Source organism: Scyliorhinus torazame, chromosome 1 (assembly GCF_047496885.1).
Source record: "Scyliorhinus torazame isolate Kashiwa2021f chromosome 1, sScyTor2.1, whole genome shotgun sequence".
NCBI lineage: Eukaryota > Metazoa > Chordata > Chondrichthyes > Carcharhiniformes > Scyliorhinidae > Scyliorhinus > Scyliorhinus torazame.
Genome location: NC_092707.1, coordinates 275,041,003 through 275,054,412, shown reverse-complemented (window position 1 = coordinate 275,054,412; position 13,410 = coordinate 275,041,003). Strand labels below are relative to the sequence as shown.

Sequence of the window (13,410 nt, the reverse complement as noted above, 5' to 3'; positions counted from 1 at the left end):
CCCCACGGAACAAGCCTGCCCGCAGATCGGTAGGCCCCAATTGCGGGACAGGCCACCATGCCCTCCCCCCCCCCCGGTTCCCCTGCGCCCCCCCAAAGACCGCCCCCGTATGCTCACCTGGCAGGTCCCACCGTGCGTGAGGTGAGTAATGCACGCCGTGGGACTGTTCAAAACTGGATGGCTGCTCAGCCCATCGGGGCCTGGAGAATCGCCGGGGGGAGTCAATGGCCCCTAACCGGTGTGGCGGGGATCCCACCGCAGCCCAAAAAACGGCGCCGGAGAATATGGCAGCCGCCGTCGGGGTGGGATTTGCATCTCCCCCTGGGGATTCTCTCACCCGGCGGGGGGGTCGGAGAATCCCGGCCTAAGTGTTGATGCCGGGACAGGATGTACGGATTTCCACGACTGCAAAACTGATGCTGCACCAGGACCGATCCAGCGACTGTCAAGGGGCTAGCACCAGCGCCACGTGGAACACAATTGATTCCAATGAGAAATGGTGCGGGATTCGCCGGGACCGTGATTGACACTCAGGAGGCTGACAAGCTGCAGCCGCAGATACACATTACACTTCCCAGACACACTCATCCCAGTCAACAAGCTGGCACTGGTTGTGCTGGAGCTCGCCCATCCCGCTGATGGGTTAGCTGGGGCCGGAGGGCACCTAGGGGTGTGGCCTGGGGGGACACCCATACAATCTGTAGCCCTCAGTTGACAGTGGGCAGTCAGCGGCGTGCAAAGCTGTATGGCTGCCTTTCCGGCTGCGGCAATGTGATTCTGTGCCTGCCCACTCCGACCCCACAGCCCACTTCCTGGCCACCCCTGCCACTCCCCTGGCCCTGGCAGAAGCCCCCCCAACCTGCAGCACAACTGTCAGCAAGCTATGCCGATGTTGGACACTTTCCATACCCCCTCTCTCTCCTTCAGCAGCCATGGGGCCTATTTCAAGATTTTTAAAAGCACAAGTGAACCTCGCCGTCGGGAATTCGCCCCTGTGGAGGCGGAGAATCACGAAGGTTCCGGAGAATACCGCGTCGGCCCGCTAATGATATGCAAATGATGTTTATTGTACATGCGGAGTGTAACGGATTGACGGCGCTGTTGAGACAGCTGAGAATTGCGATTTGGCATGAAACCAGCATCCGCCACGATTTCGGCGTCAAAACCGATTCTCTGCCCAATCGCGTTTCCCGTTCCTGGGGTCAGCCGACTGGAAATCCGCCTTATATGTTAAAAAAAAATAACGGCATTGGCTCTCATTGCTGCACGGGATACCTGGAATGCCCTCATTATTGTCAGGTTCACTTAGGCTCCAACATTCCATCCATCAGACAAACGGACGCAAAAGCCACTTTTGCCTCTTCTCCCCTGCAACTCATCTAATGGTCTAATACAAAGTCGTCCTACAAACAACCAAGCATTCCTTTCACAGACCCTCACTGCTCAACATCAATGGTGAAAAAGCTATTAGCCAGGCTGCAGTCAAAAATGGCATAGTGGTGGGAAGAAATAATAATTATGTAGCTTAAATTTAAACAGAAGCTTACCAATCTAACACTATGAAACACATTCACAGCACATCTTTATGCGAATATAAATCTTAATTCTTTCTCTTCTAGCATGTCTACATGATACAATTCATGTGGCTTCAGCAGAGATAGAGGCAGGATGCTCTTTCCCCTGCTCTGACTGCTGAAATGCTTTTTGGCTGACAGCCACTGGGCTTTGGAGCCCATGAGGGTTCCACCAATGTTTGCTTCACCTGTACAAGCGCAGTCTCGGCCGTCCAGACAGGAGGCAACATATGAGGCACGGACAGGATATGGACAATGGGTGAGAGATGGAAGTGCCACTTCTATGTCTATTTTCACCACCATCCTTCTGAACCCAGCCATACTTCCTTACTGGCAATGATCTGGAGAATATTTTCCTGTAATGGGACATTAAATGGCCAAGGAAAGCGTGGCATGGTGGCACAGTGGTTTGCACTGATGCCTCGCAGCGCCAGGGACCCAGATTCAATCCCGGCTCTGAGTGACAGTTTGTGTGGAGTTTGCACTTTCTCCCAGTGTCTATGTGGGTTTCCTCTCAGTGCTCAGGTTTCCTCCCACAATCCAAAGATGTGCAGATGCACAAGACGCAATGCAGTAACTGGCCAAGGTTCCTTAGCAGCACCTTCCAAACCTACGACCACTATCACCGAGAAGGACAAGAGCAGCAGATACCTGGGAACATCATCACCTTGAGGTTCCCCTCCAAGTCACTCACCACCCTAACTTGGGAGTATATTGCCATTCCTTCACTGACGCTGGGGCAAAATCCTGGAAATCCCTCCCTAACAGCACAGTCGATGTACACACAGCTCAGGGACTGCAGCGGTTCAAGAAGGCAACTCACCACCACTTGCAGAGCAATCAGGGATCGGCAATAAATGCTGACCTAACCAGCGACGGCAACATGTCATAAATGAATTTTAAAAAACGATTAGGTGGATTGGCCATGCTAAAGTGCCCATTAATTGGGCAGCACAGTGGCGCAGTGGCTGGCACTACTGCCTCACGGTGCCGAGGATCCGGGTTCGATCCCGGCCCCAGGTCACTGTCTGTGTGGAGTTTGCACATTCTCCCCATGTATGCGTGGGTCTCACCCCCACAACCCAAAAAGATGTGCAGGATAGGTGGATTGGCCATGCCTTAATTGGAAAAAAAATTATTCATTTTTTTTAAATTAAAAAAGTTATAAATTGCCCATTAATGTCCAATAAAGGTTAAGTGGAGTTGTGGGGGGGAGGGGGGTGGGGCTGGGGGCGTGGGCCTAGATAGGGTGCTCTCCCAAGGGTTGGTGCAGACTTGATGGGCCGAATGGCCTCCTTCTGCACTGTAGGGATTCTGTGAGGGTGTCGGTCATCCTATTTAACACAGCATTCATAGCGTGCAAGCCATTGGTGAAGGACTCCATGAACCTCTTTTGATTGTGATGTTTTATGCACATGCAGGTGACCTCACATGCTGTGGAAAACATCGTCACAAAGGCTTGTGACATTGTGCCACTCATACTCGAGACAGACTCTTCCAATATCTGCATAGTTCGGCTGGAACACCTGTCAGTGTACTGCATATTCTTTGTTGCTCCTGTAGGATTATCCTGTTCACCGAGGTGAGCAGAGCTGGAGGCATCATACACCATCTGGCCAGAATGCTCCATTGGTGTCCCTGTCTCCCATCATCTGCTCTTCCTCACGTGATTTGAAAACAGGTGAAAACCCAACTATCTTCCTGATGAATTCCAGTGTGTTTTTGAACTGGTACATGGTCTCCATGTGTTCAGGGAGGAGTGCCCCCCCCCCCCCCCACCCCACCCCCTACCCCCACCCCCGATGTCACCCCCTCCTCCCACAAAGAGCTGTCATCATCTTCCTGAACCATCTCCTGTGAGACACTGAAAAGCCCTGTAAGAGATTGAAGTCATTAATTTGAACTGTGATGGTAATAGTATGTTAAGTCACCACTGTGCATATGATCGTTCACTCAATGCTGATGTCAAGTTAACATGAGTGATCATAGTAGGCCACAAAGCTGTCTGGTATTTAACTCTGTCCCCATCTCCAATGACCAAGCACAGCAGGACTTCACTGATGTCCAGCATCTCCTAATTTTCAAGATGGCTGGAGGGCCATCTCTGATTCTCTGTCGATCCCTCATGATCTGTACACTCTTCTCCTGTAAGAAGGAAAAGGAGAGACCAATGATTGAGAGTGATGGCAAGTATTGAATAGATGGAGAACACATGTTGTTGATGAATAAGAAGCATGCCATTGCACGAGATGAGGGTGAGCGTTAATGGTGGATGTACAGATGTGGATGTGAGAAAGTTCCGACACCAGAGAGGGATGGATGTACCTGCAAGGTAAATGGATGTGCCGGGTAGGCTTGAGAAGGCAGAATGAGTGGATTGGGGTGATACACACATCAGGGTGTTGTTGAATGTGCCACTGTGTCACCTTTCTTGCTCTGCTTGTGGATCATTCACTTTTGACATTGAACCCACGAGTGTGGCCTCTCATCCCTGCGGCTGATCTCATGCACAACCAGCTGCCTGACTTCTTTTTGCTTTGTAGTTTTTTTCCTCCTAACGGGGAAGAGTATCTCCCTGCACACCCTTACGCATGCCAGCCACACACGCAGCCAAGCATCACTGAAATGAGGTGCAGCCTTTGATTGTCTGGACTCCATTCTGCTCATTCCTTGTCTTGTGCCCCATAACTCCAAACTGCATCAAATTGCCCGATTGTAGTCTATCTTCAAATACTGGAGTGGGAGTGGGTTGTCATCACGCCTTTTCAAACCAATAGGTCAGGAATCCTGGGAATGATATGTAATGCAGTCTTTGGGCTAAAAAGCCAGTGACAGAAACAATACATTTACTTGCTTCTAGTGGGTCGCAAGCTTAATATCCATTTGATTGTTACAATCATACCTGTGATCCTGTATTGTAAAATCCTTTATCAGGTAAGCAAGAACGATAACCCAGGGCAGCACGGCGGCGCAGTAGTTAGAACTACAACTTCACGGCGCCGACGTCCCAGCTTCGATCCCGGCTCTGGGTCACCGTCCGTGTGGAGTTTGCACATTCTCCCCGTGTTTGCGTGGGTTTCGCCCCCACAACCCAAAGATGTGCAGGCTAGGTGAATTGGCCACTCTAAATTGCCCCTTAATTGGAAAAAATGAATTGGGGGCTCTAAATTTTTTTAAAAAGCAAGAACGATAACTCAATCATATCATGAAGGTGTATTTTTTCTCATTTAATTTTCTGGCAACTTTCCATCAAAAAGTGCTGAAACAAAGCCATTAATTACACTGATATAATTTAATCAATTAAAATTACTCAATTTCTATTAAGAAACCATAAATATACCAACGGTAACCTTTAAACAGTATATTTAAAAATATTCAACACAGACATCTTGGGCTGGATTCTCCGATCCCCCAGTCGCGTGTTTCTCAGTGGCAAGCCGCACGCTGGCGGCGGGATTCTCGGTTCCCACCGCTTGTCAATAGGATTTCTCATTGTAGCCCTCCATTGGCGGGGGTATGCTGCCAGTGGGAACTGAGAATCCTGACGACGGAGAATTCTGACGTTTATCTTTCACTGTTATGTGTGTTCATCACTCTATCCCATTCTCTCCAGCCTATCGTCTTGATAGGAGCTAATCTGGATATCACCACTGATATTATTATAATTATATTATTTCATTTCATAGCTGACCTTTCAAGAAGGGTCTTCGTTCAGGTGCATCGCGCCATCAAAGCTCAGTTACAACAGGAAACTAGAATATGGAAGTCACTCAGACACACCCAGCTTCCAACACTCGGAATTATTTATTTTTTGTAAAATATTTTTTATTCTCCTTTTTCACATTTTCTTCAAAATTTACACCCACCAACAAACGGTAAACGGTAACGAATGCAATGTCAATCCCTTCATTAACAACAACGATCCCATCCCCCCACCAACCCCCAAACAACATGACAACATAAACATCAAATAAATAACCAAAAAGGAATCAGGAATCGCCCATAGTCAACATTAATACATATAGCCACCACCCCCCCTCCCTCCCCCCAACAACTCTCCCGCTAATATTCAAGGCAATCCAATCCCTGAAAGTGTACAACGAATGACACCATGAATTGTAGAACCCCCACCCACCCCCCCCACCCCCCTCCCAGACTCCTCCACTTTCTCTCGAAAACACCTCACCCAGTATCGGTCCCCTCCCCCAACTTCTCACCCCTCCTGGGCTCATTGAAACTTGTTCTACCAGGCTCTGATGGCCGCAGCCCCTCCCCCCACCACACCCCCATTCACTGGCCAGCTTAAACTAGCCAGTGTGGAGGCTCCTGCCCAGGCCTCACTCCCCTCCAATCACTTCCCCCCTGCCCGGTCCCAGAAAATTAAAGAAATCCCCTTTAACACACAACCCCAGTGTAAACACACAAACCCTAAAGAAAAGTCCCAACTCTTACTTTGTCCGAATAGACAACATTGATCCATTTAGCACATATACCAACATGCAGTGAAAAAAATAAAGCTACATACACTCCTACAAACCCCCTAACCTCAGTACAAGACTAATCCTCAGTCCCATTTCTCAATTCTGCCCCAGTCCTTCTGCCTTCACAAACACCTCCGTCACTTCCACCATCTCAAAATAAAAGTCTTGGGATTTGTAGGTCACCCTCAACTTCATTGGGTACACTATGCCACACCGCACCCTGCTGTTATACAGTGCCGTCTTCACTCGGCCCAACACAGGGCCTTCTCCTTCACGCAGTATCTACGGAAACAAAGTCACTGCTCTTGGCGGCTCATTCGCCTTTAGTATAGGCCTCCACGTCCTACGAGCCCGATCCAGTTCGTACCGAGAGGGACCTTCCCCCTCCCCCAACAGCTCCGCTAACATCTTGGCAAAATACTCCATCGGCCTCGGGCCCTCCACTCCTTCAGGCAGACCCACGATCCTCAGATTTTGCCGCCTAGATCTGTTTTCCAAGTCCTCCATTTTGGCTTGCATTCCCTTGTTGGCCTCCACCATCCTCCACAGATCCTTATCCATTGAGGTGAGTTGATCACTGTGTTGCGAGAATGCCTCTTCCACTTCCTCAGTGTCTCACCCTGCTCCCGCACCTCGGCCGATGCTCTCGATATCGCTGCCTTCACCGGGGCAATCGCCTTCTCCACTAGCACCTTCAATACCGCCGCCATCTCCTTCCTCATCACCTCCATGTGCTTTGTGAACTGTTTTTCAAGTTCCACGACCATCACCTTGGTCATCTTTTCTGCCGTGAGCAGTGCGGCCTCACCCGGTGACCCAGCCTCTGCCTTCCTTCCAGTTCTTGAGCCGACCTTTCCACTCGGCGGCGAACCTTCATTAGCCCCCTTCTTCACGGCCGTTTTCCTTTGCGTTTTGGACATCTTTCTTCCTTCTGTCATACTGCACTTATTGAACCAAAAATTTCCCCTGGGATTAAGGCATTAAATTCTAAAAAATCAAGCCTCGAGCAGGAGCCACCCAAGCGACCTCCTCCTACATGCCGCCAACAGAAGTCTCCAGTGTTCGGAATTATAATCACAAAGTCATCTCTTCATTATCCCTCCATTAACATCAAGCAGCCAATTTGGATTATGAAATGCTATATAAAAAGGGAGAATTTTAACACCTCTCTCCAAATAAGTTTGTGTGTTTGGGTCCTTTAGAATGTTAAATTATTAAAAATCAAAAGACCTGCCCACTTCCAGTTTTAGCAGAGGTACGGGTGGCGGTGGGAAGGCAATCGAAGCAACCCAATCCTGGGAGATGGACTGGCAATTTAAATATTACGAAACTGCATGGTTTGTATTTTAAATTTACCTCTTGACTGGTCAAGCTTTCTGCACCTCTGAAAACCCAAAAGCTAATGGGAGGTAAAAGTTGTAGAATCCAGTTTTTCTGCTTCATCACCATGCATTCAGATACTGCCTGATTACCCCTGACCCCACAATCTCCACCCTGCACCGAATCCTTCCATTCTTTTCCACAAGAAGCCGGAATCTTCCCAACTCTGGCCTCTAATGTTGCCTTGACTCCAAATCTTGGGCTCGACTTAATCGCTGCATTGCGCTTAATCGAGAGCGCGACAAGGCCGTTAGATCATGGGAGAGGCCAAAAATGAGAACCGCGTCGGGATACCGATTGGTTTGTGATCTAACCGGCCCACTCCCTTTGGCGAAATCAGGAACCCGCTGTCGCGTGGCGAGAAACCAATAATCACCACGTAAGGCCAATCTCCGACATATAACTGTGTGTGAGCATTTCTTTCTTTGTCATCCCAGGATGGGCACAGTATAACTCTTGCAATAATAGCTGTCCAGTGGGACTCCCTTGCTCTCCATAATAATATGCCGTCTTCACAACTTGCCTTTTCTGATCTGAAAGCGTGGTAACTGCTCAGGCCTGTTATCATGGTGCCAGCCATGGAGGACCATGGGCGTCATTCTCCGCCGGCGGGAGTCTCCGTTCTGCCGGCGCTCGGGGGTTTCCCGACGGCGTGGGGGTGCCCCACAATGGGAAACCCCATTGACCGGCCGGTGTTACGGAGACTCCCGCCGGCCGGTCGGCGCAGAAATGTGGCGGGGCGGGTAGGAGAATTTCGCCCCATGTGTTTGACTAGAGATAAGATGGAGTCTTTTGGGGTCCAAAACCTGACCCGTGGTGCAGACTGGCAACTTGAGAAAGTTTAAAGTAAGAACGATTTCCTGTGTTACTGGTGGAGGTTTGTATACTTTCGGGTAGGAGAAGGGGGCTTAAAGCGTCCGTATTTGAAATGTGTGTGTCTAGCCTATGTTGAAATTCATAATCAAAAGCTGTCAACAATAGAGCCCAGCATTGGAGCCTCGCTGAAGCAATGGTGGGAATGACCTTAAGTTCCTAAATAAGCCCAACAGGGGTTTGTAGTCAGTAACGACTATGAAACGTCATGCATAGATGTATTGATGGAACTTTTTCACTCCACAGATTATGGCTAGTCCCTCTTTTTCGATTTGCGAGTAAACATGTTCAGCATTGGTCAGAGTCCTCGAGGAGTAGGCACTAGGCCTTCCTGCACCATCTCTAATCTTGTGTGCTAATCCACTCCGATTCTATAGAGAGAGGCGTCACAGATAAGAATGATCTCTTCCTAAAAAGGATTCCAATTCTGACGTATTTTTGGGGCCAGTGCTACTTCTTTCATTGTTTTTATCAGCTCCTCAATAGGGTGCAGCCCTAAAGCCCTAACGTTATTTCATGAGCTTGGAAAGTACATTTTACTCTTTTCAACCTTATTCCGGCCTTCTTAAATCTTTTTAAAACATCTTTGAGATTTGCTTCAGAGGAAAGGCTTCCACAAGAGATCTGCTCTCCCGATTTCTGTAGCAGGAGGAAGGCACTTCGATTCACCCACATTGCCAAATGTAGTATTTGAAAGACTGGCGACCACCAATTAGATTAACAAATAAGCGGTTTATTGAGGCAAATAATTATTTACAGAGAGTGACATAAAGGCTACCGTACTCCACAACTCTAAACTCTTAACTAAAGGTAAAACCCACGCTCAGCCCCAGGATCTGCACCCTCCAGCCCGATTGGCCCTATGCATCACATGGCCCTCCGCGACCTCACCCCATTAAAGGGGCGCGCTACCATAAGGCCTAACCTTCCTGCCAGCTAGCTGGCCAACCTTTCAATCTGAGGCCTAGAAATGGCAACATAAATGGGCATCAGCAGCAGCAGGACCTGCAGGAAAAGAGTTGCTTTGACATACCCGGTTTACAAAGCCCACGCTGCCCTCTACCCACCTGCTGCCTCTCAGCCTAAGAGTTAATGTCCAGCTCACAGAAATCAAAACTCACTCCATTGAGCCACCTAGCATTAACAGTACAAAACTACAATCATAGAATCCCGACAGTGCAGAAAGAGGCCATTCGGCCCATCGCGTCTGCACCGATCTTCTGAAAGAGCACCATATAACCCCGCCCAACCAGCCCTATGCCCTGTAACTTAGCCTGCACATCTCTGGATACTAAGGGGCAATTTAGCATGGCCAATCCATCTAACCTGCACATCTTTAGACTGTGGGAGGAAACCGGAGCACCCGGAGGAAACCCACATAGACTCGGGGAGAACGTGCAAAATCCACACAGCCACCCAAGGTAGGAATTGAACCCGGGTCCCTGACGCTGTGAAGCATCAGTGCTAACCACTGTGCCACCGTGGCACCCATTATAATAGTTGAGGCAGCAAAATCCAGTGGGAAAATGCTGGCGTGATCATTGAGAATTGAAAATGCTGTCACTAAGAACACTGTGACAATGGGTTGGGGTTTGTGTGTCATATAACATTTTTAAACACACAGACATTCTTAGTTCTGAATGGAGGTTCTGGGATCCATCCAGTTAAATATCTTTTAATTTCAAGCTCCCTTTCATCAATGTTTGTCCCCGAGACCTTAAAGCTTGTTTTCAGTCATTTAAAAGAGTGAAACCTCTTGCTTTGCCCCAAGAGTCTATTTCTTTCCAACAACCATTCTTTGATGGTAACCCTAACATTCCATTCATAGAATGCCTACAGTGCAGAAGGAGGCCATTCAACCCATCGAGCCTGCACCAACACTCTAAAAGAGACCTCATGCCCCCACCTTATCCCCATAACCCCAGTATCCCTACCTAACCTTTTGGACGCTAGGGTCAATTTAGCATGGCCAATTCACCTAACCTGCACATCTTTGGACTGTGGGAGGAAACCAGAGCACCCGGAGAAAACCCACGCAGACACGGGGAGAACGTGCAAACTCCACACAGTCACCCGATGTCAGAATCAAACCCGGGTCCCTGGCGCTGTGAGGCAGCCGTGCTAACCACTGTGCCACCGTGCTGCCCACCCTACATGTCACCAAACAGTATTTTCCTGGTTGACCCTGGCATTTGGGTGCTGGACATACAAGATTCCTCCATCAATGTTCCAGTTCCAAATTCCTGAGTCTAGAACTTTGATTTGTAACTGAATCCTCCCCAGACATTTCTGGAGGATAACAAACACAGGCGAGGCAGCAGTGCATGAAAAAAATAACGCACCAATGTAGAAAAACACGATGAAAACAAAAATATAGGAAGACATCCAACACAATAACCAATAACCTCTTCCTTTCCACTTAGATCAAGCCACGTCGATATCCCCCCCCCCCACCCCCACCCACGTGGAAGGATTTCATTGACGTAATTCCGTGAAGATCAATACGTGGATACTCATTCAAGTTTTACAATGATCAAATAAAAAGCTAAATAGCTCAGAATAACACATCAGACGCTAAAGCAGGGCAGAGCGACAATGGGAAACTTGTTGCATTGCTTACAACATGGAGAAATAAACCCCGCAACCTTCAACGCAATTGAACTGGATAAACACTGGGCAATTGAACAGACTACAGCTTTGGAAATGATCACAACATGTCCCAAACTGGCAACTGATTTACTGCCTGCCATTCGTTGGAAAATATCCCAGTTCCTTCCCTTGCAAAGTAGACCTTGGGCGTGTCTTTAGTAAACTAACAAGCTCCAAGGAACGGGTTTTCTTAGTAATAGTGGGTACACGTTGTTGAAAAGGGCTGGTGAGCGCTCCCCCCTTCAGTACAAACCAGCGCTGTCCAGGGTGCTGAAACCTCCCGGCGGCGGCAACTGCCCTCGGGAAAGATTAAATCCCACATAACAACCCAGGGAAGGACTCGGTGAACTCGCCAGAAGTCCCTTTGTACACGATACGTGCAAATAAGAAAAAAGTAGAATTTAAATAGCTGAAAATTTAGCTAAAACACAGCCAAACGCACACACACACACCTGCCAGGCGCTTGCTGGCCAGGGACTATCTGTGGAAGTACTGCACAGTTTCAATATTCTCACCTGGTCTTGAAGACGGAAGAATAAAACAAAAGGTGTGGACGGCAACTCCCAACTTCTGCTTGCTTGGCTGGGTGTATGAGAGCTGTAGGAGAGAGAGGGTATCCACTGATGCTGCTTTGCTGGCGATGTCTCTTTGCTGAGTGTGTGTGTGGTGTGTGTGTGTAGCTGTAACAAGTGCTCGCCTCTCCTCCCTCCCCTCTCTCTCTCTCTTCAATGGCAACAGCTCTGGTCCACATCGAGCATGTCCGCCTTTGACGTCAGCGCCTTATATAGACCTCGCTGAGGGACCAACATCAGACACTGGCTTTGAGTCATCAACAGCTGCTCCCAGGGTTTATCTCTCTCTCCCCCTTTGCACAGTTGTTCCAGTGTGCCCGTTGGCACGGCTGTGTCAGCCCCTCGCGGGCACGGGAGCACCTTCACTTTTTAGGGCTGCTCCCCAACTTCTTCAGGCCAACAAGGGATGGGCAATAAATCCTAACCCTAGACAGCCACGCCCATTTCCCCATGCAAACAATAAAAACCTGAAATGCATTTTAGCTTTGTCATATTCCTTGTGGACCTTGCCTTTTTGAGCGTGTGATATCAATGCAGTTTGCCTGATCTATTGAAACAACATAGTCGAGTTCGCCCAAATGCATTCAACTTCTTATCAAGTTGGTGTATAGGAATCCGGCAACATTACTCACCATCAGAATGGGCTCGATGGGAATACCCCTACCGCCATCTACTTAACTGAAAAAAAAACATTTGGACCTTACGAATAGATTGCATTTAATTCAGCCAATGTGCCCAGAATTTACAGTATATTGCTGTAACGCGCGGATTATTGACTGTACATTGTCTTAACACTTTTTAAAAAGTGTTGGTTTTGCTTTCGTGTCCCTCTTTTTTTTTTGGGGGGGGGGGTTCTGTGTTTATGGGATGCAATTGAAATACAGTTTGCAAATTTACCAGCAATGCTGGCGGCAACAGTCAAGGATGGGCTTCAGTATCCCATGCAATGCTCCAAACACAAATACAGAATTTTTAGAAAATAAATACAAAACATGCTGGAAATGCTCAGCGGGTCAGGCGGCATCTGTGAAGCGAGAGAGGGAACATTCCAAGTCGGTGACCTTTCACAAACATGAAATGTTAACTCTGTTCTCTCTCCACAGATGCCCTGCATTCTCTCCCCTTTTTTAAAAACTAAAATCACATTTTCAGCAGCCGCAGTATTTTGCTTCCACACGCTAATCTTTTCGACCATCTGCTCCAAAACAATTTGCATGTTATCAGGAACCTGATGGGTATCTACATGTTTAATGACAGGATGTGGTGGGGGGGGGGGGGGGGGGGGGTGGGATCTGCCCTCCTTCACTACACATTTAACAATCCCAACAGGCAGATATGAGGTTACCTAACAACAAACCCAAATCAAAGGGGGTAATTCTGCGTGTTATTGGCGCTTTATTAAATCGAATGTAATTCGGGATTGTGAAATCCCCTTTGATGTTGAGCGCTCCTGGCCGGGTTCGCCCGACCTCACGCATCGTTGAGGGCTCACCAGTAAGGATAATGCGAGCCCCCTTAGGAACTGGTGTCCTCCACACACAGCGGAATGCAATCATTCTCAGGAAATGACGCACTTGCTCCATTTTGGGGACTGAACACGACTTGGGCAGACAGGCAATTTCTCCAATCTGAGCATTTCGAAATGAAAAAAAGAGAGAGAGAGAGCCCTGGTTTTGCCTCCTGTCCACCACTCTTCATACACAACAGCATAGCGCCTCTGTCAAACCCCATTCCCTCTCTGCAAGTAATTCTACCCCATCGTGGGGGCGAGACTTGCCGGAAATCCCCCATTTCCAACATCAGCTGCCTTTGCACATCAATGGGGTTGCACTGTGAAAAGTACAATTATGCAAACATGGGAATAAGGAAGAAACGATTTGG

General features: G+C 48.4%; 1 protein-coding gene across 2 annotated transcripts in view; it reads right to left on the bottom strand.

Annotated features, from left to right (window-relative positions):
* The window catches only part of snap25a (synaptosome associated protein 25a), a 286,229-nt gene extending 274,356 nt beyond the window's left edge, over positions 1-11,873 (bottom strand). Inside the window, exon 1 of one of the 2 annotated variants that reach the window (XM_072506380.1) lies at positions 11,473-11,873. The gene's annotated coding sequence lies outside the window, so the exon portion shown is untranslated. The remainder of the gene's footprint in view (positions 1-11,472) is intronic. The other variant, XM_072506372.1, reaches the window with a different exon arrangement.
* Between the last annotated feature and the right edge of the window lie 1,537 nt (positions 11,874-13,410).